This window comes from Peromyscus maniculatus, chromosome X, assembly GCF_049852395.1.
Source record: "Peromyscus maniculatus bairdii isolate BWxNUB_F1_BW_parent chromosome X, HU_Pman_BW_mat_3.1, whole genome shotgun sequence".
Classification (NCBI taxonomy): Eukaryota; Metazoa; Chordata; class Mammalia; order Rodentia; family Cricetidae; genus Peromyscus; species Peromyscus maniculatus.
The window spans coordinates 130082708-130107404 of NC_134875.1; the positions used below are offsets into that span (position 1 = coordinate 130082708).

A 24697-nucleotide genomic window follows, 5' to 3' on the forward strand; every position below is an offset into this window, starting at 1 on the left:
AAAGGCACGCACTTGGTTTGCTGGATGTTTTGACTACCCAATTGAATGCTGTTTGGCTGTCTATCTGTCAATCAATCACCTATCACTTGCTATTTCTTCTTTTACTTTGACTTGCTATGTACTTCATGAACTCATTCAAAGCCAAAAGTGTTAGCCAGGCAGTGGTGGCGCACACCTTTAAACCTTTAATCCTAGGACTCCGGAGGCAGACGCGAGTGGATCTCGGAGTTCCAGGACAGCCAGGGCTATGCAGAGAAACCCTGTCTTGAAAAACAAAATCAAGCAAACAAACAAAACCCAAAAGCATGACTTCTGTAAGTCTTTCTCTGAAGCACACAGAACACCCTGGGCTTTCCGTATTTCCCACCTAGAATGAGTGAGATACTGTCCTCCATATGCACACCGGTAATCCTAGACTAGCACTGGAGGGCTGAGACAAGAGAACCATCTCAGGTTCAAGGGCACCCTAAGCTACATAGTGAGTACCGGGCCACTCAGGGAAGTCACACACACACACACACATACACACACACATACACACACACATACACACACACATAGCATGTAGAGAGAAAGAGAGAGAGAGAGAGAGAACCTAAGCCTTTGTCCAGTTGTCACTAAACTTTACTTCTGTAAAGAAATAAATGTGTGCTAAGCTGTGGTGATGCACGCCTTTAATCCCAGCACTCAGGAAACAGAGGCAGGTGGATCTCTGTGAGTTCCAGGCCAGCTTGATCTACAGAGCGAGATCCAGGACAGCCAGGGCTACACAGAGAACCCCTGTCTCGAAAACAAACAAACAAACAAACAAAATAAACGGTGATAGTGTGTGCCTTTAGACATTACTTCGCTAAAGACATCGCAGCCTGCTCCCTATTTGTTCCGTCTCAGAATGTCCAGTCTGAGGAGAGCCGTCTACTGTGTGCTGTCCTCAGTTTCTCAGCTGGCATCAGCTCTTGGGCTGGATGTAGGAGGGTAGAGCCAATCACAAAAGCTGGGTGTGGATGGTGCCGAGTTTCACAGTTCAGAGTCGACATATTTCTGCTTTGAGACCCTTCTGGCACCACCTGTGGGCATTAGCCCCCCCCCCCATTGTGTGGTCACACCGCCAAGTCATCTGGCAGCCAGGCCTGAGAATTGTCTCCGAATCCACAGTGAACCCAGGGAGGAGAGCTTGCCAAGCAGAAGCGACCCGCAGCGGCAGTTTCCCATTTCACCATCTCTGGTTCTGGGGGAGAGCAGTGGGGCGAGGTGGGAATGCCAGATTTGGCTTTGGAAATGGCTCAGCTGGTCAGGGAGGTACTTGCTACCAAAGCCGGTGACCTGAATTCCAAGCCTGGGGCCCACATGGTGAAGGAGAGAACCGACTCCCACAGTGTCTTCTAACCTGCACACATTCACTGTCACACACACACACACACACACACACACACACACACACATACACACACACACACATGAATACACACGCACAGGTACACCATTGTGAACCCATACACATGCAAATTAAAGTGATAAATCCTCAAGCCTCACCTCGGCCTACTCCATCAGAAGCTCTAGGGGTCAGACTCCAACCTGTCTGCTTCAGAGAGCCCTCCAGGGGGATTCTGAGGATGCAGTGTGAGAGCTGGCACTGCTCTTTAAACCCATTCACCTGATGGCTTCCAGTGCATCCTCACCCCGATGGGAGCAGAGCAGCCCCCACAGCAGGGAAGTTGGGTTGCAAGTTCTCTTCGAGCTCAACCCGAGGGAACCCCAGAACTCTCCTAAGGCCAGAGTGCCTGGGCAAGGAGTTACAGACCCTGTGGAAACTGGAGCAATAGACAAAGAGCACAAAGAAATTAGGACTGCAGTCGGTCTCTCTGAATGGTGGGATCACAAGTAGAACTTTCTGGCTTGAGTCCAGGGAGGAACTCAATTTTACCACATTCCTGTGCTTATGTGATGTTTTAGCAGCATTGGTCTGCTTAAGACTCGATCCTTATTTTGAGACAGCATCTCATAGAGCCCGGTTTGACCTGGAACTATTTTGAAAATGATAACATTGAATCCTAATTCCTTGCCTTCACCCTCCAGCTCTTAAGGGCTGGGGATTACAGGCGTGCCCCGGCACCCCAGCTCTGCCTTTTATTCACCTTCACCCTCCACTGCAATCCTTTCTCCCCACAGACCCAGGCAGGGCCATGTGCATGCCAGGCAAGCACTTTACCACTGAGCTACACCCCCAACCCAGTTTGGTGGCGATTGCTTTGAGGTGCTGGGTGAGATTAAACCCAGGGCTTTCCCGTGATAGGTAAGCCCTTTATTGCTGACCTGTGCTATATCCTCGGCCTCACAGGCAATCCGTATGACCTACAGTGGTCCCTTTGTGTCCTGGGCAGGGGACTCAGTTTCAGAGGCACCAAAGCCCCACGGGTGCTGAAGCCTCTCGCAGAAAATCTCTCATAGGAAACGGTGAGAAACTCAGTGTGACTGTACACACCGGTAATTGCCACACTTAAGAAGCGGATGCAGGAAGCTAAAGTGTCCCAGGCCAACCTAAATAAATAAGTAAACAAATAAAAGAAAATAGCGTGGTATTTGCTCAAAACCTGTGGCTGTCCTCCTCTATACACAGGCTTATCTTTAGAAATATGAATGCGTGATGACTGCAGACGTGGACAGATGTTATACTGTTCAGGGAAGAATAATGTACAGCCGAGATGAAATCTTTTCTTTTCCCCGAGTATTTTCAATCTACAATGGGTTAAACCTGTAACCAGAGGCCCTGGGCTCACATCGTAGTGAGGACAAAATCCAAACAAGCTCGGCCTGAAAGAAAGGAGAAAGATTTATTACCCACTGCAGGCTACAGGAGCGGGGGGAGGGGAGTTACTGAAAAGCAATGCCCTCGCGAACAAAGGAAGCCTGGAGACTTCACTCAGGGAGTCTATGCATATTCATATAGGGGTTGGCCTAGTTACAATTCTGAGCATGCCCAGTTGAGCCACCCCTGAGCATGCTCAATGAAGGAGGCCACTTTCTGAGCATGCTCAATGAAGGAGGCCACTTTCTGAGCATGCTCAATGAAGGAGGCCACTTTCTGAGCATGCTCAGTTTAGAAGTACACGCTTCAGGCATGCTCAGTTTAAGGTTATGGAGCACATGTTTAAAAGATTTAAAGCGATAGCCAGTAATGCTTCTGAGCATGCTCAGTTTACACCATGACGTTTTAGCTGAAAAGAAAGAAAAGGACACAATTAAAGGTACATTAATACTGGAGTCGCCCTTAGAGGTGCCTCCTAGCAAATCTGGATGCAGAGCTCACGGCTATGGACGGTGGATTTTACATCTAGTTTTTCATATGTGTGCCTGCAAAACGGATGTCGTCACTTTGCATGAGTTTTGTTCTGCTTTGTTTTCTTGTGTTGCACCTGAAGGGGGGGGGCTTTTTCTGTGGTGTGCTGGGGATGGCACCCAGGGCCCTCCCTGGACATGCGAGATAAATGTCCTATCACTGAACTACACCCTATCCCTCAGTGGTTTGTTTTTTAACTTTAATGTAAATGTGATAGCCATGTAATACACACATGAAAAAGACACATATCGTACACGTGTGGCTGAACGAATTTTCACAAAGTGAGTATGTGTGTGAAGCCAGGGCCCAGCTCAAGAAAGAATATAATCTGAGCAGGGTGGTGCACACCTGGAGTCCCAACACTGGGAGGCTGAGGCTGGAGGATTATTGTGAGTTTGACCCAGCTTAATACTAAGCTGCAGACCAGCTTTCATTACATAGTGAGATCCTGTCTCAAACAAACAGAAAACATGACTGGCCAAGAGCTTCCTGTACCCTCTGGAACACCATCTCCCCGATGGCCACTCGTACCTTTACTCCTAACAGCATGAACAATACAAATTACTTTTCTGATTTTTGAGATGTATACAAATGGGGTGTGTGTGTGTGTGTGTGTGTGTGTGTGTGTGTGTGTGTGTGTGTGTGTGTGCTTTCAACTTACATTCACGGTGTTGAGGTCTAGATTTCATCCTTTTTCTTACCTCCTCTTCGCCAAGGACTATTGCTCAGGTGTATCCCATTAATACCTGTGCGTAGAATCCACTCTTTCTCTTTGTTCCATGACATTCCAGGATAGGCACTCACTATCCTGAAGCTCCCCCGAGTCCCCCAAGGACACCCAAATGTCTTACAGACCCCTGCCACTATAAACAGCACCTCAAGCAGCATCTTCTGTGTGTTCCACGTGGACCATGGACTGCAGACTGTAGAGAAAAGCACGTGCACAGCAGGCCGGGCTGGCAGCCTGGGCAGCCCCTGCCCTCTGGGTTGGCCCACGGTGTGTAGTAGTATCTCATCAAACACACCTCTGAGTTGGAACATTCCCCCTGGCGGTGAGGAAGGATGCTCGTAAAATTCAAGGCTCAGAAAACTCTTGAAACTTATAGGCCCCACAAGGCCCACAGGTATCCAGGGAGTAACAATTGCTGCGAGAAGACACTGTCCAGCCAGCTAAGCTGCTTGCAACTCAGGAAAGGAGCTTCAGGATGCAGTTTTCTTGAGTTATCACCTGTGTTGGGGTGAGCTTTTTGGTGATCGAGCTGCCTTGGAGTCACCCCTGGTCCTGCAAATAACTCCTGACCCATATTGCTCGAAGAAAGACAAATCAGCCGGGCGGTGGTGGTGCACGCCTTTAATCCTAGCACTTGGGAGGCAGAGTCAGGCGGATCTCTGTGAGTTCGAGGCCAGCCTGGTCTACAGAGTGAGTTCCAGGACAGGATCCAAAAACTACACAGAGAAACCCTGTCTCGAAAAGACAAAAAAAAAAAAAAAAAAAAAAAGACAAATCAACTTACTTACTGGTTCACTAAGCTGGATTTGAGTGGAGAGTTTTGGTGTTTGTTTTCAGTCTTTGTGGGAACGGCGTATTCTGAAAAATCCCTCTTGCCCACAGAAACTGCACTTTGGCCAGACATTGCAACCAAGTTAATAATGTACCTTGAGACCATTTAAAACTGTGGAGTCGTTGACTACATAGTCGTTGATTACACAGTCGTTTACCGTAGTGTAAACTCAGCCTGTTTCGGTCTAAGGGCCTTCAAGAGGACTGTAGAGGCTGGGGAGTGAGCTCAGTGTGGAGAGCTTGTCCAGCAAGCCCAAGGTTCTTAGCTCATGGGGGGGGGGGGGGCGGGCACAAACTAATTTGTCTTTAAGGAAACAGCTTAAGTAGAACATAGCTCTCTGAACAGATGAAGCGAGGTCTCTTCTGTATCCCAGAATCTAATCAATATTTATGTATAATTCAGCTATCATTTGGCTTAAAAAAGGGCTTATTGGGAAATGCTATCATTTTTACTATTTTCCACAGAGAAAACATTTTCCAGTTTCAAATAACCCTGGACTTTTGAATTATAACCTGTTTTTATGTTCAAGTTATCTGTGTATTATTTCCCCTGCAGTTGTACATAAAATGTTTTTACATTCAAAAACAGGACAAATACTATAGAATTGTATTACATGAAATATATAGAATATACAAATTCATAGAGACAGAAAGATTAGACGTTATCTCAAGCTGGAGAAGAAAGGAATACACAGCAATGTTTTCCTAAATACAGAATTTCTGCTTTGTGTGATGGAAAAGCCCCACAAACGGACAATAGTATCAAGACATAATATCATGAATGTAATAAATTGATACAATTAATATAATTAATGAATATTATAAATATAGTTGAATGAATACTGTGAATGTAATCAATGAATATCACAAATGTAATTAATATGAGTGTAATTAATACCTTGAATGTAATTCATGCCACTGAATTGTGAATTTAAAAATGGTTACAATTACAAATATTATGTTCATTCAGAAAATAAGGTGGAATGTAATCACCATACATTATATATATATATGAAATTGAAGACAGTGATGTTCTAAAATAATACAAAAAAATAAGAAAAGAAAACAGTGTAGGCCAGGCGGTGGTGGCGCACGCCTTTAATTCCAGCACTCGGGAGGCAGAGCCAGGCGGATGTCTGTGAGTTCGAGGCCAGCCTGGGCTACAGAGCAAGATCCAGGATAGGCTCCAAAGCTACACAGAGAAACCCTGTCTCGAAAAACAAAAAAAGAAAACAGTGTAGGTGTTGGAGAGATGGCTCAGCAATTAAGAAAACTGGCTGTTCTTCCAGAGAACCCAGATTCAATTCCCAGCACCCACATGTCAGCTCACAATGGTCTATATTTCGAGTTCCAGGGGACATGACAACCTCATCTGTCCTCTGCTGGCACCAAGCGAGCCCTGGTGCACATACATACAAGCAAGCAAAACACTGATGCACAGAAATTAAAAATTTAAAAAAAAAAACACGCCAGGCAGAGGCAGGGAGATCTCTGAGTTCAAGGCCAGCCTGTTTGTCAGATGGAGTTCCAGAGCCCAGGGCTACATAGAGAAACCCTGTATCAAAACGCAAGAACAAAGAAATGAAAAAATCTTTACAAAGAAAGCGATATAACCACTGTGCCAAGCTTCATGCTTCCCACCGGCCAGCTTCCCAGCCTGAGTTCAATGCATAGCTTTAGCTTGCTCTGGAGACTTCCATGGCCCTGCCCCGGAAAAGAGTGTGTTGTGTGATGATTTGCTGAAAGCAGCCAATGGATTCAAAGTGACTTTAACAAAATAAATATTCACCATCAATATTAGAAGCAACATGTGGACATAGGTTGGTAACATCTGTGGGTTTTGAGTGCTAGCTGGGCGCAGTAAAGTGATTTCTTCCCTCGTGAAGTCTGTTAGAAATCTCTGTAAAAACAGTATTCTTCCTTCATTCCTTTCTGACACCACGTTTTCTGTGCTGCTCAATTCATACAGAACAATTTTGTATGGGACAATTTGTTAGGGACAGACAGACACTACACGAACAAGAGACAAAAGGCCACCGGTCACAGACTACAGACTGAAGACATAGGAAGAGAAGAGAATTCAAATTTGGACTCACACTTGGTCTGAACTACTCCAAGAGAAAGAGCTTTTCATCCCTGAACTTGACATTGACGCAGACCTTCATTGGTGCCCTCCCTGGGCTGAACACGTCTGTTCCTGTCCCCCTAGGACAAGTCACACAACGGGCCCTGACTTGTGTTTGGAAGTTTGCATTTGGAGAGGGTTCCTGCCATTTCTAGGACTGATTAAAAGAAGAAGAAGAAGAAAAAAAAGTTAAACTTCGGCAGCGAATGCCTTGCTAGCAGCTCCCAGTTAGGACTCTGGACGCTGAGTAATGAGCTCCAGCAGACAGTGTCACCGTGCGTTGTCACGGTTTATTACTGGCAGAATTAAATGCACCCTGCTTTAGAACAGATTCCATTTTTTTGTTTTGTTTTGTTTTTTGGTGGGTTTTTTTTGTTTTTGTTTTTTTTTGTTTTTGTTTTTTGTTTGTTTGTTTGTTTGTTTTTCAAGGCAGGGTTTCACTGTGTAGTTTTGGTGCCTGTCCTGGATCTTGCACTGTAGCCCAGGCTGGCCTCGAACTCACAGAGACCCGCCTTGCTCTGCTTCCCCAGTGCTGGGATTAAAGGCGTGCACCACCACCACCCGGCAGATTAAAATTTTTAAAAGGCCTAATTTTCCAGCCTTGCTCTCCATCTTTAGTGAGAGGCAGGTCTTGCCACCTACTTCATTCAGAGATCACTAAGGAAGACCGGAGACGTGGCTCAGTGGTACAGCACTTGCCTATCACGTACAAAGTCCAGGGTTCAATTCCCAGTACTACAAATAGGTAAATAATTGCAAACAGACTTTCCTGCACAACTTCTGTATGCACAGCTCAGCTCTGATTGCTAGATGATCTCCCTGCCATGGCATTCGGAAGCCCTTCTGCCTTCTTGCTGCCAGCCAAACACAAATCACCCTGTCAAATCAACCTGTCAAATGCCGAGACCTTTGATGAGACTTCTGCAGAAGTCCTGAGCCAAGGGCTACTGCCACCATATGCCTGTTCCGGCTTCCTGTCAGCCGACACCTGCTTTCTTTCTGCTTCCTCAAAGACAGTCTGGGAATCTGGAAACTCTGAATTGTTTGTTTTTGTTTTTGTTTAGTTGTTTGGTTGGGTTTTGTTTGGTTTCCCTGGTTTCTCGAGACAGGGTTTCTCTGTGTAACAGTCCTGGCTGTCCTGGAACGCGCTCTGTAGACCAGGCTGGTCTACAGCTCACAAGGGATCTGCCTGCCTCTGCCTCCCAAGAGCTGAGATTAAAGTTGTGTGACCATGCCTGGCTTGTTTTCCAAACAAAATCCTGGCAAACTGGATTTAAGCTCTCAATCCTGCTCCCACCTACTAAGTCCTAGGATTACAGGTGTCTGTCACTGTGCCCAACCTGGGCCTCCATTGTCATCACTGAAGAAGCAAAAAGCAAGAGAGGCATACTGTTGTGTCTGGCTAGACTTTGGAGAAGCGCGTACAACCAGTCTAGTGGGCTGCTCTGATCCTGCTGCCCAGGAACCCGGGGCTCCAATCAAATGACAGCTTTGCAACCATGACAGCTTCGGGGAAGGCGCTCTGCCACTTGGGACATAGTCTCTGGCATCTATGGATGCTGCAGGGAACTGGCCAGCCCAGATTAGGGAGTCATGAAGACTTCCATGGTTCAGACAATCTGCAGCTTCTTCTGCATCCAGCTGTTCTACTTCCCGCTGGATGCCACTTACTCTTAGGGACCTTCCCTACATTCTGTGCTCTCGTTTCTTTTCTTTCCTTCTTTCTTTCCTTCTTTCTCTCTCTCTTTCTTTCTTTCTTTCTTTCTTTCTTTCTTTCTTTCTTTCTTTCTTTCTTTCTTTTTTTTGTCTGTTTTTTGGAGACAGGGTTTCTCTGTGTAACAGCTCAGGCTGTCCTGGAACTCACTCTGTAGACCTCCAGGATGGCCTTGAACTCACAGAGATCCACCTGCTTCTGCCTCTTTGGTGCTGAGATTAGAGGTGTGTGCCACCACCTTCTGGCGTTCAAGCTTCACTCTATTTTTATTGTTATTGTAATTTTTGTGTGTATGTAAGAAAAGGTCTCACTATGTAGTCCTGGCTGGCCTGAACTCACAGAGATCCTCCTGCCCCTGCCTTCTGTGCTGGGACTGAATGTGCATGCTACCACTTGCTGCCCTCAAGTTTCTGCACAGACTTTGTGTCTTATTAAACGAGACTCGGTCGTTTGCCTTCTGAGTGAACCACTTGAGCTGACTTTGTCTCCCAAATGGATTGTGTGATAGGAAGCAAGTTAGCCAGTATCTCAAAAAAAAAAAAAAAATAACACACACACACACACACACACACACACACACACACACACACACACATACACAATAGCAGGACTGCTGAGATATGTGGAGGCCCCTTTAGGACAAATGTGTGTGTTGCTGAGATCCAATAATCCAGGGCTTCATGCATGCGAGGCAAGTAGTCAACCACTGTACTTCCGTCCCTAGGCCAAACTGAATGCCAATTAAAATGACACTTAGAGCCAGGCGCTGGTGGCGCAAGCCTTTAATCCCAGCACTCGGGAGGCAGAGGCAGGCGGATCTCTGTGAGTTCAAGCCCAGCCTGGGCTAGAGAGTGAGTTCCAGGACAGCCAGAACTGTTACACAGAGAAACCCTGTCTCGAAAAGAAAAAAAAAGAAAAAGAGCAGTGGCTGCTCTTCCAAAGGTTGTGAGTTCAATTCCCAGCAACCACATGGGGCTCACAACCATCTACAGTGAGATCTGGCGCCCTCTTCTGGCCTGCGGGCATACAAGCATGTATGTATACATAATAGATAAATCTTTTTTTTTTTTTAGAAAGAACTAATTCCACCAAGTTGTCCTCTGACACATGGCATATGCCCCCCCAACATACACACACATTATACACAAAAATAAATTCTTATTTTAAAATTTTTTATTTCTTTATGAATGAGTATTTTGTTTGCATGTATGTTTGTGTACTCTGTGTGTGCCTGGTGCAGAACCAGAAGAGGGCATCAGATCTCCTGGGACTAGACAGTTGTGAACCAGAACATGGGTGCTGCGAATCAAAGCGAGGTCCTCTGGAAGAGCAGCAGTGCTGACTGCGAAACCATCTCTCCAGCCCCCAAGTAAATGTTTTTAAACTGATTTTGTTATGTATATCTTAGCACAAGAAGGATGGGAATAAGAATACAACTGAGGACCAGTGAGGTGGTTCATTTAGTAAAGATGTCTGCTGCCAAACCTCATAGAGCTCGGTTCACCCCCAGAACCTACACAGTAGGAGAGAACCAAGGCCTGCAGGTTGGCCTCTGGCCTCCAAGTGCGCTCTCTCTCTCTCTCTCTCTCTCTCTCTCTCTCTCCTCCCTCCCTCCTACACACACACACACACACACACACACACACACACACACACACGTAATTTTTTTATTTTGGTTTTTTTGAGACAGGGTTTCTCTGGCTGTCCTGGAACTCTCACTTTGTAGACCAGGCCTACCTCTACCTCCCTGGTGCTGGAATGAAAAGCGACGACGCCACCACCACCACCGCCTGGCTAAAATAAGTCATTTTTTAAAATACAGCTGAGGGCTGGCGAGATGGCTGAGTGGGTAAGGGCCCTTGCTGGCAAGCCTGACAACCTGAGTTCACTCCCAAAGACCCACGTGGTAGCGGGGGCAAGGGACTCCTGAAAATTGTCCCCTGGCTGCCACATGAATGCTGTAGCATGAGCACATCCACATAGTAAAAAATAAATAAATTATAACAGCAAGTTGTTACATTTCTAAGACCAGCGAGAACATCATCTCTTTCTTTGATGTCGATCAATTAAAAAATTCTTGGACACATGACAACCATATGGTAGTTAAGGAATAGAAATAGTTCCAACAGAGCTCATTTCTAGATGAGTCTACATCTCCCCACAGCGCCTGGTACACTGTGTCAGATACAGGGCAGGGGCCTGTTGAGTGGTGACAAGCATTTGCAAAGGCCTGGATGCTTTTTTCTCATTTTTGTCTATTATTACTAATTATTATTTCACTGTCGCCTCTAGAGTAGGTTGGAGAAGTTTCCTGAGAGGCTGGGTCCTTTTCTGTCTAGCTGCTCTTTGGGTCTAGGTTAACCAGCCTCTGCTGGTCAGTGACCCCAGTGACCTCTGCTTATGCCGTCCCCTCCTACTGAGTGTAGGCTGCATTCATAAACAGAATAAGCCAGGGGTGAGGAATGAAATAGAGACAGAAGAGTCCCCAGGACTTGCTGGCCAGCCTAGCCTGCTTGGTGAGTTCCAAGCCAGTGAGAGACCCTGACCCAAATAAATAAGATGGCAGCCGAGGGCATGACCCAATGGGTAAATCGTTTGATGTGCAGACGTGAGGACCTGAATTTGAATCCCCAGAGCCCACATAAAGGCAGGCATGTTAACATGTTAGCACATATCTGTAATGCCAGCACTCCCACAGCAAGGCCAGGGGTAGAGACAAACAGATCCCTAGGAACTTGTTGAAGGGCCTGTGCACACAGCGACAACCAGCAAAGTAAAAGATGACAGCCTGAACTTGGAGTTGACTTCTGACCGGTACACACATGTTCACCTCCACTCATATTCTCTCTCTCTCTCTCTCTCTCTCTCTCTCTCTCTCTCTCTCTCTCTCTCCCTCTCCCTCTCCCTCTCCCTCTCCCTCTCTCACACACTACTCACTCACACACTAAGAAGGTTTGGCCTGCACACATATGTGTACACACACACAGATGCACAGACACACACACATAAAGTGGCTAATATTCCTGCCTAACTCATCAACTTGGAAGGTTTGCTAAATATATTAAAAGTGCTTAGAGAAGGGCCTGACAGCAGCAGTAGCCACCCTTGGTATCCACAGCTTCCAAAGCCACAGACCCAACCAACCTCAGGTAAAAAAGAGAAGAGAGCCAGGCTCGATGGCACATGCCTCTAAGCCTAGCACTTGGGAGGTACAGAGGCAGGAAGATCAGGCACTCACGGCCAGCCTGGGCTATATGAGACCACAGAGCCATCTCCAGCCCCTCCCTCATGTTTCCTTTGTATTGGGTATCTGAAGTCTTCTACAGTGCTCAGGAGCAGCAGACCGTGCTGGTGAACACCTGTAATCCCAGCACTCCAGAGGCAGAGGCAGCAAGATCAGGAGCTGAAGGCTGGTCTTGGCGACACAGCAAGTTCAAGGGCAGACCCTGTCTCCCAGAACACATGGGAAGAGGTGAGTGTGTGTTCTGTATAAACACTAAGGGGTAAGCATCTGAGGATTCTGGTATCTGCAGCATCCTTAAACCAATCCCCTGCGATTACAGTGACAACTCTCACTTAAAGTGCCACTCTTCTTGCTCTTAGAGCTGATGAGAGACGCAGTAGAGAGCACCAGGCTTAAGTGCCGACCAGCACTGCAGCGTTGATGGCCTCTAGAGAATCAAGGAGTGTGGGTCTGACTGTTGGCAGGAGCTCCTGAAACAGGGCCCAGGGATGGGTTTGCCGCTGCCCCACAGTACCACTGGATGCCTCTAGAGAAACAAGGAGTGTGGGTCTGACTGTTGGCAGGAACTCCTGAAACAGGGCCCAGGGATGGGTTTGCCGCTGCCCCACAGTACCACTGGATGCCTCTAATGGCAGATGGGCCATGCTGCCAATTGGAGGTAGGGCAGCAGTTGGAGTAGGTGGGGTGGCTGAGCAGCCGCTCCTTGGCACCCTGCATGGGGGTTCAGAACCCCTGCAGGAGAAAATGAAGGTACTGAATCTTTCCACAGGTTGGACCCCAAAGCCCAGCAATGCCAGGGATCTCTCCCACTATTCAGCCCGGAAATACTGTTTTCTTTTTGTCCTCAAGGATAAGCATTTGATTCCAGTTTACTTGCAAGACTGAAATCAGCTTTTCCCTTAATTGGAAGCTGTTATTCATTGTGTATATTAAATGAGAGCAAGGTTGGAAGAATATAAACAGGAAATGTTTTCCATAAAAGTGAAACGAGCTGCTAAGTGAATCCAGCCTACCTAGAAAAGCTACAGAACAAGCCCAAGCACAGGGCATTCTGGAAATGACAAAAAGGATAAAGGGCTGAGTGTGAGTGATGCTGCATGCCTAGAATCCCAATGCTGAGAGGTAGAGACAGGAGGCTTCGAAATTCAAGGTCATCCCTGGCTACCTAATAAATTTGAAGGTGGCCTGGTTTACATAGTGAGACCCTATCTCAAAAAAAACCAAACAAACAAAAAAGCCAGGCGGTGATGGCGCACGCCTGTAATCCCAGCACTCAGGAGACAGAAGCAGGTGGATCTCTGAGTTCAAGGACAGTCAGGGCTGCAGAGTGAGTTCCAGGACAGCCGGGGGGGGGGGGGGGGGGAAGAGAGAGAGAGAGAGAGAGAGAGAGAGAGAGAGAGAGAGAGAGAGAGAGAGAGAAGAAAGAGAGAGAAGAGAGGGAGAGGAGGGGAGGAGAGAGAGAGAGAGAGAGAGAGAGAGAGAGAGAGAGAGAGAGAGAGAGAGAGAGAGAGAGAGAGAGAGATCACTGAATAAAGCAGGGCACAGGGCCAATACAGGGCAGGGCCCCTACTCTGTATCATGCTGAAGGCGTGACACAAGCTTGTCTGCATACACACAAAGGACACCACCAGCAGGGACCCCATTGTATGCGCTGGATTTGAGTGACTAGGAAATGACCATATGGGTCAAATTATAGTAACAAAGGGTCGTCTGTGGTGGTGGCTGCCGCCTCCGTGGGGGCTGCCACGGTGCAGGGAGCTGATGGAAATCTCTACCTCAGGCTACTTTCCTGCAAACCCAAGTCTACTCTGAAAACAGTCAACAGGAAAATGAGGAAGCCAGCTTGGCTTGGAGGACACAGGGTAGGCAGAGCCTGGGTCACAGGAATTTGCAGCTGGGTGAGGCAGGGAAAGAGGTCACAGGTCTGGGTTGTGGGATCTGGGAATTACTGAGGATGCTGGGAGGAGGCGACAGTCGGCCAGCCTCTTTCTTTCCTTAGGCCCCTGCCTCAGCCGGAGCCTTTTACCATCTCAGCCCCAAGCTTCCCTCCTCACACATCAGATCTGGCTCTTCCCCTCCCCCAGTCCCAAATCCTGAGCGAGGCCACATCGATGGCCCTGAACTTTAGGATATTGACCTGTCTCTCCTTCCACTGCGGGTACAGATCGGAGCTGAGGCCAGGGACGCAGGAAGTGAACATCGGTAGGGTGTAGGGTGCTAGGGGATTGCAGGGGTGCCATACAGTAGCTGCAGGCCGAACTCTTCCCTGCTTTCCAGGCTTGTAGCCTGCAGTCTCCCATCTCTCTCTCCTAGGGCCTGGGAGCCAGGATGGAGCAGAGGAAGCTGGTGTCCAGCTGGCCTCCCTGCTCGCTCGCTCTTATGTAAGACGCAGCGGGCCGGAGGCTCCTCCCTCCCTCCCTCCCTCCCTCCCTCCCCGGCTCGCCTTGCAGTGGTTTATTTCTTCATTACTGCTCAGAGATGGAAAGCAGTCCTAACTTCTGCTCAGTTTTCCTGCACCCGGGCTTCGGAACCAGAACACCTGCCCCTGTGGAGAATCATCTTATGTGATAGAGAGCAGACCGGGATGTTCATCTCTGCTCCACCAGGCCTACCCTCCTCTCTTCCTCCCCTTCCTCTCCAGCATGCCCCGCCCCTCTCTCCTCCACTCCAGGCTTCTGGAAGGAAAGGATTTCCTGATAGGGACCTGAAAACTCCAAGGCAACCTTTGCACACACTACAAAGAGGAGAGGGAATCAATCCATCAGGTATTGACACTCAGGCTCTACACGTGGTTCTCATGGAGGGCGTAGGGGTACCCTAGGCCGCTGCCTCTTTGAGAAATGCCCTTCAGTTTGTAGGTGCACTGTGTGGCATTTACGGTCAGTGGTGATGGAAACCCAGAGGCACCTGGGAGGGGCGGGCAGAGGATGCCCTTCTTAGAGTCCACATCGACCACATCATTGTGCAGGAAGACTGCAGAGATGTCCCAGGATGATCTGATCTGGCCACTAAGAGTTTTTTCCCCACCCCGAGGGGTGAGGTAGAGTTGGTAATTCAGGCACACAGTCTTTCTCTGAGATCCTGAAGAGAAAGGGTCTTGTCTTTCAAGCAGAACACCATCGTCGTCCTTCAGGCAGGCCTGGGATTTGCACAGTGAACAAGCTGAGCAGACCCATGATAAGATGAGATAAGGCAGGGCAAGGTGTCACCATTCAAGGTGACACTTTTTTGTTTTTTCAAGACAGGGTTTTTCTGTGTAGCTTTGGAGCCTGTCCTGGAACTCGCTCTGTAGACCAGGCTGGGCTCGAACTCACAGAGATCCACCTGCTTCTGCCTCCCAAGTGCTGGGATCAAAGGCGTGCACCATGACTGCCCGGCCAAGGTGACACTTTTTAACACATACATACCTCAGCGCAGCCATGGACACCTGGAACTGGAGGTTGGAGGTTCCTGCCCTGTCGGGAAACTGCTTGGCCAGACCATGGAACTAACTTAAGTCATGTTTTCAGATGTCTAAGGCAGGCCGAGCTCTCCACGGTTAGTCTCAGGTCACTGTGCTGGTTGATTTTTTGAGGCATCTGAGAAGAGAGACTCTCATTGAAGAATTGTCTCCATCAGATTGGCCTGTAGACAAGTCTGTGGGGGCATTTTCTTGATTAATGGTTGCTGTGCAAGGGCCCAGCCTACTGTGTGTGTTGCCATCCCTGGGGTATGTGGGTCTGGGTGGTCTAGGCCAGCAAAGTTAGCACACTATGAAGGGCAAGCCAGTAAGCAGTGTTCCTCCATGGGCTCTGCTCAGTTCCTGCCTCAATTATGGACTCTTCAAGGTCTCCATGTCTCTGTGTCTCCGTGGCTTGTCTTTGTGGTCTCTCTCTGTGACCTCTCTCCGTAAGATTCTGAATTACAGCATTTAACTCACAAAAATATCATTTAAATGCAATGAAACACTAAGGTTTAGGTAGAATGAACATAAACCAACTTTGGTATCCTTAGGCTCTTTACACTAAAGCTAATTCTTCCCAGAATGGTTTTAATCTTAGGTCAAAAGATACTTTTTAAAGACTTATTTAGTAATTGATTGCCATGGACCAGACCCTACCTGTTGCTTAGCCACCCACCTCTTGCATCTTTCCAACAATCCCTGTGTTAGCATAGTAAACAGGTTTGCAGATTGCAGTTTGGGACTGGAATCTGAACCAAGTCTGCATGCTTCCATTGTCTATTCCCGTAATACTGTGCTAGTCTAGACTGTAGCGTGACTGTTGTTTACCTCCAACCTCTTGTTGTTTTACTTCAAGAATAATAAAGGAGGACTCAGGATTTAAAAAAAAAAAAAGACAACTGAGGACAGAACCCAGGGCCTTGCGCTTTAGGTAAGCGCTCTATCACTGAGCTAAATAAATCCTCAACTCCCTCCATTTCTTAACTGAGCCAAAATAAAATCAGAAACTAACAGAAAACTGAACATTTCATTTTAAAACGTAACTTACTTAATAAGGGCAGCAATTATCTGAACGTTCAATGCTGATCCATTAATAAAACGATCGTGCAATGTCTGGAATCCATTTAAAGTGCCAAATTTGTTGAGGAGATCCACTAGCCAACCCTGTAATGCAATTAACATCAAAGTTTACTTTTTTGGCTTTTAAGAAAAATCAAAGTACTATTTTGACTGATATATTAAAACCAATTGATGTCAAACCATTCATGAAGGACTTCAAAACATTCACAATAATCCATCTAGGATGAAGCATAAGTAGCCAGCACAAATTAGATTATAGGAACACACTGCTCCTATCAGTACTGCTAGTGAAGAATTAAAACCATGTTTCTGTCTCCGCAATCACACTGTACGAGAACGTGGTTTTCCTAAGTACCGAAAAACACCTATATTAAAATAATTTATGAGGTTAAAAGGCTCAAGTAATATCAAAGAATAGCTAATTAATAATCTAGTGTAAAAAAAATTCTGAGTAAATACCCCCACCCCCAGGACAGAGCTTCTCTGTGGAACAGCCCTGGCTGTCCGAGAACTCAGAGGTCTGCCTGCTTCTGTCGCCTGAGCGCTGGGATTAAAGACGTGTGCCACCATTGCCCACCCCTCAGTCAATTTCTTATTGGAGTTATAAGCAGTTAAAATTTCCATATAAATAGAATAATCTTGAAGCCTAAAAGCGAACTGTCAATTAAAAACTAGCCCATATGTCACAGGACTTGAACACTTGTCTACCATGAGCAAAGGCTGAGGAGGTTTGATACATGCTTACATTGCAGGAGGAACAAAAAGGGAAAAAATTTAAAAAAAAATTATACCATGGTATAATATTTGTTATCACTAACTAGAACATCTGGGGACTTTTGTTGACTCATATAAATGTATTCAATTTCCATTTTATTTTTTTCTTTTTTTGAGACAGGGTTTCTCTGTGTAGCTTTGCACCTTTCCTGGAACTCACTCTGTAGTCCAGGCTGGCCTCGAACTCAGAGATCCGCCTGCCTCTGCCTCCTGACTGCTGGGATTAAAGGCGTGTGCCACCACCGCCAGGCTCAATTTCCATCTTATTAATCAACTTTGCCATTTAAAAAACTCAAAATGAACTAAAAGGTTACAAAAGAATTAAATATATCTGAAAGCTAATAATAAAGACAATCTTTTACACCTTACCACCCTCTAGAAGGCCATATTTTAAAAGCCAGTAAGGGGGGAGGAAAGACAATTTTTCTATTATACTCTAGGCAAAAATAATGCCTACAGCTATTTTTTAAAAGGGGAATGCTGAATAAAGATTTTATTGTTGGCTAGGTGATGGTGGTACATGCCTTTAATCCCAGCACTCAGGAGGCAGAGGCTGGTGGATCTCTGAGTTCAAGGTCAGCCTGGTCTAGAGTGAGTGCCAGAACAGCCAGGGCAACCCTGTCTCAAGAAACCAAGAGAAATACAATAAGCTAAATGTAGCTATCTAAATTTTAAGTTCTCTAGGATGTCGACTATCATATTTCAGTAAGTTTAATATTTTCCTACCTTTTAATTTGATAAGAAGACCAATTCTAGGTCATTAAACTCTCAGTATTTATGTGTATGAGTTTTTGCCAGTATATATTTCACCCTATGCACGTCTGGTACCCAGAGGCAGGAGAGAACATGGGATCCATTGGAGCCAAAATTGAGGAGGATTATGAGCCACCATGTGGGTGCTATAAATATAAACTGAATCCAGATCCTCTACAAGAGCAACAAGTGCTCTGTAACCCTGGGCCAGCTCTCTAGCCCAAACCCAGGCTAACTATTTGGCTCACCAGATCTCTTTTGGGATTACTTGTAAAAAGGAATGTTTGTTACGTATTTTTTATTTCTTTAGTAACTAGAATGAGACTACTGAGCTGATATACTTAGTAGTTCTATTCTTTCTCTCTCTCTCTCTCTTTTTAAAAGATTTTATTTGAGTGTTTTGTCTGCATGTATCTGCACTACCTGTGAGTGGAGGTCAGGAGGAGACACCAGACACCCTGGGACTGGCAACATCCAACCAGTTCTACGTAGAAAAAAAAATTTCAATGATTCCATAGTCTAGAATGTGCATGTTCTTTTTGGGGATGGTCATTGGGGCATACTTGCAAAGGTTTTCTCTGTGTAACAGTTCTGACTGTTCTGGAATTTGCGCTTTAGACCAGGCTGACCTTGAACTCAGAGATCCACCTGCCTCTACCTCCACAGTGCTGGGATTAAAGGCGTGTGCAACCACCGCCCGGCATTTATGCTCTTTTAAATGTAGTTTTACTTTTATTTTTTGATACGTTTCTTTTAAAAAGAATAGCATAGATGCCAGGCATAGTGGCATATACCTTTAATCCCAGCACTCAGGAAGGAGAGGCAGGCAGATCTCTATGAGTCTGGTCTACATATTAAGCCCAGAGCTACATAATAGAGAAATCCTGTCTCAAAAAGACAACAAAAAGAATAACATACATGAATTTACTTGAGACCCTTTCCCCTTTAACTAATCAGGTTTCTCTTATTTTAAACATTCAATTAATTTCATTTAATTATCTTTAAAATCCTAGGCTGGGAGAGAAGTATGATACAGTTAAGATAGCACCATAGAGAGTTATAACCTCAGATAGTTGTCAATAGCTTTAATTTTATCTATCATTGCCTAAAAGCTGAGGGAGGCCACATGAGTTCAACAGTGGAGGAAATAAAGACCTGGCCACAACTTTTAGGTGATGATTAAGTAGGAAGGCTCAAAGACAGACTCGGAAGCTCAGTGACTTCCAACTTTTCAAAAGTCAACAAACAAGACACTACAAAGTGAGTGCCATAAGGTAACTTACAATATAGAAAATCCACTCCCATCAGCTATTTTTGATGATCTGAATTTTGCCACAAGTGAAGTACTACTAATCTAGAACTCCAGAATCTAAAAGTTTTCTTTAGCTAGGTGGTGGTGGCTCACACCTTTAATCCCAGCGCTTTGGAGACACAGGTAGGGGGATCTCTGTGAGTTCGAGGCCAGCCAGTGCTACACAGAGGGAACGGACCCTGTGTTGGAGGAAACAACAAAAGATGTCTGAGTAATGACACATTTCCAATGTTTGAACTAGAGGGACTCCATTAGTGAGGATCTATGCAAATATTCCAAACTCTGTAAAAAAAAAAAAAATTGAAAACCCTTCTAATTCCAAGCATCATATATAAAGGATACTCAAACTTTGGAGAATAACATTAAAAAAAATTTTACACTTCCTTTAGGTTTTATGTCATAATGTCTGCATCCAACTAGGGACGGTGTTGAAAATTCTAACTAACACCTCTTTGATAATTTTTTTTTCAGGACAGGATCTCTCTTTGTAGCCTTGGCTGTCCTGGAACTCACTCTGTAGACAAGGCTGGTCTCAAACTCTCAGAAATCCTCCTGCCTTGGCTTCCCGAGTGCTGAGATTAAAGGCATGAACCACTACCTCCTGGTTGATAATCAAACTTTTTTTTAAGTTTATAAAGATTTAACAATGAGAAGTCACAAAATTCCTCTGATTTCAGCAGCTAGTAGGCAACTCCCTAGAATATGGGTAACCATAATCTAGGCTACAATACATACAAACGAACACATACACACTAAACTCAAAGGCTTTGAACACCTATCTTTTTTTTTTTGACAGTTTTTACGTAAGAATCAGATTTCAAATACATAAAATTATCTTCATCCAGAAGTCACTCTACAATTTGGTATTAGTCATGTTGAATAAAGTTTTGTTTTTCCTGTGAGTTTCTTTCTTTCTTTTCTTTTTTTCTTTTTTCTTTTTCTTTTTTTCTTTTCTTTTTTTTTTTTTTTTTTTTTTTTTTGGTGTTTTCGAGACAGGGTTTCTCTGTGTAGTTTTGCTGCCTGTCCTGGATCTCGCTCTGTAGACCAGGCTGGCCTCGAACTCACAGAGATCCACCTGCCTCTGCCTCCCGAGTGCTGGGATTAAAGTCATTCGCCACCACCGCCCGGCTCTTGTGAGTTTCTTAAGCAGTAGATTACTGACCCACTGAGAAAAATAAAAAAGGAAAATGCAGACAGAACACATGGACGCACGCGGTTTCTCTGCATAGTCTTGAAATTTGCCTTGTAGACCAGACTAGCCTTGAACCTTGAGACCAGTCTACCTCTGTCACTGGGACTGAAGGTGTGCATCACCATGTCTAGCTAGATGGAACTTTTGTGTTTGAAAATTATCTTTACTTTGATGGTAACTGGATCCTACTCAAGCTAAAATAAGCCATCTAGTGGCAACAATATGAACTGGAAAAAGAATAGCTCTAAGTTCAACACATTACTGGTGATTTCAAGCTCTAACCAAATAAACCAAACATTGTACACATGACTTTCATTTTTTTTGGCTGGTCAGAAAAGAAAATCTCCAGATCTCTGAATTATTTCCCTAGGGACTAGATAGGTGGCTCAGCTTTAAGCACTGATTGCTTTATGACAAATTAAATTCGATTCCCAGCACCCTCATGGTGACTAACTCCATTTCTAGGGGATCCAGTGCCTTCTTCTGGCCTCCAAAGGGCACAGGTCTGCACATGGTGTACAAATATACATACAGGCAAATTACTCATGCACATGAAGTAAAAACAAATCTTTTAAAAATGTTTCCCTACAGTCTAAATTTAGAAACTATTATTGCTAGCACTTGCTAAAGGAAATAAAAACTATACAAGTATAAATTTAAAAGTATATAGTATAAAACTAAAGTACAGTCTGTTTGCACTGCTATAAGAAATTTTTGTTGTTGACTATGTATTTTAGTAAAATTTCAAAGTTTTACTATTCTGTTTCTATTTTATAATTTCCATCATTGTACTTTTGTGATGTATTACTTAAGCATGTATAGCATATACCTACTTTGAAGTGCAAAAAACATCATGGCCTATTGATCTGAGGTTTCTAATCAGTCATAATCTCCTCGATTATTATTATAGATCAAACAGATGTTTTATATTAACCAAATTATTACTATTTCCAGTTTGAGTAGAAGATTATAGGGATTAACTTACATAGAGAGAGAAGGAAAAGCCATAAGCCCTGAACTAAAATACTATGACTATGCAAAAGGGCTCCTAGTGCTATATATAGTTTCACTTAAAAGTTTCAAAGTACATTTGGTTGTCAGATCCCAACTATTACTACACAGAAAATCTAAACATTAGTAGAATACAATAAAACATAGCTTTGGTATAAAAGAAAGAATTCAAACCATAATGCAAAATCCCTTTCAGAGTATAATTAGTCTTTTTCCGTGTTAAAGGAGATTGAGATTACTTAAATGTTCTGTGGCAGATAGAATAAAACAATCTTAATATTTAATTTTGAAAGTAACAAACCAACACACTTTTGGTGATCGAGGGTCTGGAGAACGAGCAAAGAGTTCATCTTCAGGCACCTGAACACTTGAGGACACCGATTCACATGGACGTGTACCATTGTAGATATGGAATTTGCAATGAGGATTTAAGGCCATGGCAAGAAGTTCTAGGAGTGGAAACCAGTCTTGGGCCAACTTAGCCACACATAGTTCCACCAGGCGATGGGTATTGTTAATAATACATCTCTGTTATACATGGGAGAAAGGTGATTCAGAATGTGAAAACATTGCAATTTCAAACCCAAGTTGTCATCCTAATTACCCTTATCTTAATATTAAATGAGTTCCTCATTTTTATGCTGATTACTTGAATTATATTTAATTCATTAGTACTATGACCAAATTCATTTGCTTTATAATGTCTATGGTGTGTACTTTCAAAAAGCTACTTGCTTAAAAATGAAATAGGTACTATGAGTTGCCAAATCCTGCTCTATCTCTTCAGGCAACATACAAATTCCCATTTTTTTCTCTCTTTGGAATTCTTACACTAGAAGCAACAATTCTAAAATTGAAATAATATAGCAGTTACCCCAATGGAAGACTATACACTAACAAGCTCTGTATTTCTAAATCTGAGAAATTACTGAAAAATCACTGAAAAAAGTTTCAGACCAGAAAAATATCATCTGCTTTATGACTATCTCCATAGTGAAACAAATAACAGGTTTGTAGCACTTACAGCATCTTATTAGTCCAGATACAACTTCTTTTACTCTCTAAGTGAAATCTGATTGCATCCTACAAATAACAAGTACTGAAGTATTTGCATTGCTTCTGTTCATAGTTTGGAGATATTAGGGCCCTAAGATCACTTTAAATAGTCTACTTAAAAGGGATGACTTTTTTCCTTTCCTGTCCTTTCTTTTTTTTTTTTTTTTTTTAAAATTGTCCATTCAGTTCTTTATTAGACCATCAGGTGTTTTAGACAGACACAGTATTACAGCTTCACAGAGTTAAACAAATGCAATATAAACAAAAGTAACACACCTTAAAATAACATTCTACTACAGAGAAAGAACAAAAGAAAAAATCCTGCATTGTTACAGGGTTTTACATAATCTTGAATGCTTCCTATATTCTCGGAGGAGGTCTGGCTGGCTGTCATGGATTCTCCCATAAAGTCTGGTTATTGCATTGTAACTTGGCTTTTTTTTTCTTTTAATGCAGAATGAGGTTTATTGAAGGAGGGAGGAAGTCTTAAATACAGGCTTACAGCACAATGGGAGAACCCCGGAGGGCAGAAGTTCGTTGCCGAGCACAATGTTTTACAATCTCGCATCTAAGCAGTTAATGCCCAATATGCAGGATACACAGACAAAGAACTTCCCTTAAGCATTCAGGAGGGTGGAACCCGGCAGGGAATTAGCACAGGGAGGCTGTCAAGGTCAAGGTCAGCGGGATGACAATTTTAAATTGAATCCAGACTAAACAACTGTTTAAATAGTAACTCATGGCTCTGAAATATACGAGTTCCTTTGCTGTCCTTTTCTGCAGTGATTACCTCTACAACACTGATCTTTCAAGTCCCCCAGACATGCATTACATTTTCTCCATCTTGGGCAAGTTTTGCCTTCCTTAACAATATATAAAATGGCAGTACATCTCACAATTGACTGTATCAGATTTTCAATAAAATGGGGTGATCTGTCTAAGGTCAAAAGGCACTGGAGAACCAGGGAGAAAGATTAAACCCAGTAGTTTTTTGTTTTGTTTTGTGTGGTTTTTTTTTTTTTTCCCCCGAGACTGGGTTTCTCTGTGTAGCATTGTGCCTTTCCTGGGACTCACTTTTAGTCCAGGCTGGCCTCGAACTCACAGAGATTCGCCTGCCTCTGCCTCCCGAGTGCTGGGATTAAAGGCATGCGCCACCACTGCCCAGCCTAAACCCAGTAGTTTTAACTCTAAATCTCATGGTAGTTTTAAATGCCCATGCTGCCTCTAACAGAAATAATTCACTATAAAATTACTTTAAAAGTTACACTTTTATACTACAGTAGGCCAAATATATCATACACAAATACACACACACTTGACCTCCCCATCCAAAGAATCACTATATAATCTGCTTTTTAAAAGTCAAATGGAAAACTCACATGAATCTCAAACTTCCAGCTACTCACTGCTTCATCTGTAAGGATTTTTGTGAATGAGATTGTTAGCCCATCTCGGAAAAATCGCTGACATGCTTCGCTTTTAACATCAAGGCCTAAAAAGGGGGAGAAAAAAAAAACATTATTTCACAATGCTCAACTGTGTGATGAAAGACCGTAAGTAATTGGAAACCTGGATGACAGGCTAGCAGTTGCAGTTCCAGAGTACTTCTGGTAAAAAGTTCATAGCATCATCATAACACTATTGTTATTTCAAAGTTTCTACACATCAGAAAGGAAACGATTCAGAAATAAAGTAATTTTTTAAATATTATTTAAAGAACGCTATATGCGCGCGCTGAGTGTATACCACGTTTCATTCAGGTACTATAAGTAGCCAAAGAGGGGGTGTCTGACTCCCAGGAGCTGTTGTTATACGTGGTTAAGGGCCACCAGTCGTGGGTGCTAGGAACTAAACCTGGGTCCCTTTTCTTCAAGAGCAGCAAACATTCATAACTAACTGCTCAGCTATCTCTTCAGGCCTCCCAAATAAAATTCTAATTATGCAAAAGCACACTCGATGTGGTAATATTAACAATAACAGGGCTGGATCTACAGCTCACTGCAAGGGCAGCTACTCTAACATGTACAATGATCTTAGGTTTAATCATCAATGGAAGAAAAAATGAAGGCAATAAAAACTTAACTGATAATGTTACA

The 24697-nt window shown here is 44.2% G+C and overlaps 1 long non-coding RNA gene across 1 annotated transcript; it reads right to left on the bottom strand.

Annotated features, from left to right (window-relative positions):
- Nucleotides 1-16441: 16441 nt before the first annotated feature.
- Nucleotides 16442-24111, bottom strand: LOC143270683 (uncharacterized). The gene is made up of 3 exons (XR_013047925.1): nucleotides 23981-24111; nucleotides 21855-22073; nucleotides 16442-16587 (listed from the first exon to the last, which is right to left on the bottom strand). It is a non-coding gene; the product is annotated as an uncharacterized LOC143270683 (long non-coding RNA).
- Nucleotides 24112-24697: the final 586 nt, after the last annotated feature.